A 3,444-nucleotide genomic window follows, 5' to 3' on the forward strand; every position below is an offset into this window, starting at 1 on the left:
AAGCCACTCAACTAAGTGGAAATAATACAACGTAAAGAATACAGAGAATAATTTTGTTTACATATTTATGAAAATAAAATAACATAAATTATAAAATAACATAAAATACATAAAAGTAAATTTACTTTTCTGAGAATGTTTAGGCCAGCAGAGAAGGCCTTGCTGGCCCTCAGGGTCCGCCACTGACTGAAGCAAATACAAACGTATCAGTTGGACTACGCGTCTCCTCAACTGCCGTCTAACTCGAGAGACGTTTAATGGCCGCCTCTGAAAACCCGTAAATGAAATGATTACTTCACTGACACTCAGAAAAGCGAAAATAATGCAACAAAACAGAAAATCAAGTGAATAACAAAATCTCCTACAGTACCGTGGAGAAAAAAAATAATAAAATTCAAGATTTTTCTTTGTGAAGCGCAAATAACCCTCTTCGAAAATATCCTAACCTCTTATTTTTCCCCCTCAATGCTCTCCTGAACCTGAACAGCAATGATATTCAAAAGGAGGAATTTTCAAGGGGCTAGCCTTTAATTTGCACTTATTTCGTCATCGATCCTGAATGCTTTACAGATAAAACTACCGCAAAGGATGGATGTTCAATACAGAGAGGGAAGGAGTGGAGGACAGTGATGAAGGACAGAAAGACAGCCAGGTTAGAGGGGATGGGGAGGGGAGGGATCGTCCAGTTGCGATGACAGGAGCAACAGAGAGAGACGAGAGAAGAAGTGAGCGATAGTGAAGCAAGACATCGATGACCTTCTTTTAGCTCTTAAACCATGCTGTTCATGCCATGGCATCACTCAAAAGACAAGAAGACTGCCTATAGCGGCCTGCTGCGACATGAACATGACAGCAGCTGTCTGATATACCGGACAGTAGTGTCTGATAAACATACAGGCACACTGCACTGAAGCCTCAATGTGATTACAGGAGTCTCTTTTGATGCTGGCTTGAAATAAGATCGAGTGACGTCACCTTGACGTCTTGTAGACAGTAGTTACACTCTGATTTTAGGTTTGGCCCCTCGTAAATAGGAATACATTGTGGCCATCTGCAACCATGCATGTATTGTAACCCTCGACATCGCATGGACAGGCAATTTAGCCTGCATGACTAATCCATAGCACATTATACAATGTATCTATAATATATCCGGTTCTGATCACTGAGAAACAAGACGGCACGCGTAACACAGAGTTGCTGTAGATGAGCAACGAAACAAACGTACCAAGTTTTAACATCAGAACGGAATGGTGAGCGTCCTGCTCTTGTAGTGTGTGGATCAAAGATGGGTAGTAACGCATCGTGAAACAAAAATCCAAAGTGGCCACAGAAGGAACATCAATCTGACAAAAGTCAAAATAAATACATATTTCATGGGAATAATCCAAAGAAAATGAGACAGTGCTTCTGAGTATGGCTCAACGGATTTTTTTTCACTCATGAAAAAGGCGAGGACAAAATGATGGTGCCCCAAGAAAAAACGAAAAAGAGTTTGACCATTGGGACCTGTTCAACCCAGGTGTCACTTCTAATTAGCATCACAGGTGTCTTCAAACTAGCAACCAGTCAGTTAGCCAATTTAAAGGTTGCTTAGCTCACTTTGCTGTTTGGCGACATGGTGTGTACCACACAAAACATGGTGGACCAGGGTAAGCAAAGGAAAGAGTTGTATACTGAAAGTCAGAGTAATTTTAATCCAACATACTTTTTACTTTCATTAAAGCATTTTTGTTAAGAAGATACATTAATTTTATGCTGTTACTTTGAGCTACACCATTGGTAGTATTTTGAAATGTTATTTTCAAGATGACTCTACAGTTAAAGTGTTTAGGAAGTTAACAGGATGATTTTTGGAATGGATGGCTAAAATACTTTTTGCATGCAAGAACGATCTGTGTTCAATCTTAGAGGGTCCAGTGTAATTTAATTTCTTTCTGTCACTTAAGGAGACTCGGCATCGTGATTTCTTCATCTCGGCACAACCCTCTTGAACTCGTTTCTTTGCTGCCATTTTCACATTTTCAGTTGAGCCTTTTCAACATGACGACTCGCGCCGGCTAAAATTCGGATTGGTCTTGGCTCTCGGTGTGAGTGAAATGGTGAGTATCACACTAAGTGAATAATTCATGCAGGCTCTGACTCTGTCCATGTGTTTTCAAGACTGGGTATAGATCGGGAAGCTATGAATCATTCATTAAACTATTAAACTCTTAAAGTTGGCTGTTAATTAACCCTTATCCTCTTGCTGTCATGTGGATGGGGTCAGTGACTGGTCCGTGCCCCGAGCTTTCCAACCAGCTGCTCACTCCTTCAGTCTTTCGGGTCTCAGCTCGCGTGTTTGCTACAGGAGCAGGAGGTGTCTGTGTGAGTGTTTGTCTGCTTTCAACGGGCAAGGTCAATCCAGTTGAAAAGACCTTTGTTAAACCCACTTGCACTATTTTACAGATTTAAATCGCATAACTTGTAACGACATACTGGGGAGTAGATACTTGTTCCCTAATATTTTTGAGAGCTGCGTCCTGTGCATGTGCGCGCGTGCGCGCCTGTGTGTAATTGCCATGACGAGACAAGATGTTGAGGAGTCGGCGGTGCGTGCCGTCAGAGCGCTTGAACACTTCACAGACGGCCCGCAGAGAACAAGAGAGACAGAAGGCGGCAGAGGGATAAGAGGAAGAAGACAGAGAACCAGATGAGTGATGAAAATTGTTTTATTTTTTTTAAAAAGGGAACTTAACATCACATGGATATCAAACCTTGCCGAGGGTTCGCACCAGAGTTTAATAGGAAAAAGAAGAGATTTAATACTCGCATGAGCACGCCTAACCAATGCAACAACACAGACATGACAGACCTGCTCTGCTGAGAAACATTGTTTGGCCGCAGAAGATTTATTTATTTATTTTAATTGGAAGCAAGACCATATTTGTATGCAATTTAGTATTAGCGTAGCCATACTTGACGATACTTGAGCCATCTATCAATTTTCTACCCCGCTTTATCCTCACTCAGGTTGCAGATGAGTTGGAACCTATCCCCCCATTTTCTGCGGGGTAGGTTCACCCTGGAATGGTCTGAGGTCAGTTGCAAATATGTGTTCGAATAAACTGTAATTGCACATCCACTAGTTGGCAGTAGCGCTCTCACTGTCGTCGTGTCCACAGGAAGTATTAGCTCAAAGGGCAGGGGTGTCCGTCCGGCTCCAGTCCTCGAGGGTCACTTTCCTGCCTGTTTTATACGTCTACCTACTCCAACACACCTGATTCAAATGATGGGGATCCTTATCAGGCTTCTTCAGGGCTTGCTGATGAACTGATGATTTGAATCAAATTTCGGCTGTCATCATGAAAAAAGGGCAGAAAAGAGAGATACTGTCGAAAATATATAAAAGCTGAACTTGTTAGTCAGCCAAGGCTAGTACCACTGCTACTACATAAGAATGTG

At 42.0% G+C, this 3,444-nt stretch overlaps 1 long non-coding RNA gene across 1 annotated transcript; it reads left to right on the top strand.

Moving 5' to 3' along the window:
* The first annotated feature begins 2,057 nt into the window (after window positions 1-2,057).
* On the top strand, window positions 2,058-2,640 carry LOC109522114 (uncharacterized). Its single transcript, XR_002169509.1, has 2 exons — window positions 2,058-2,102; window positions 2,270-2,640. It is a non-coding gene; the product is annotated as an uncharacterized LOC109522114 (long non-coding RNA).
* Window positions 2,641-3,444: the final 804 nt, after the last annotated feature.

This window comes from Hippocampus comes, unplaced genomic scaffold, assembly GCF_001891065.2.
Source record: "Hippocampus comes isolate QL1 unplaced genomic scaffold, H_comes_QL1_v1.1 scaffold68, whole genome shotgun sequence".
Lineage (NCBI taxonomy): Eukaryota > Metazoa > Chordata > Actinopteri > Syngnathiformes > Syngnathidae > Hippocampus > Hippocampus comes.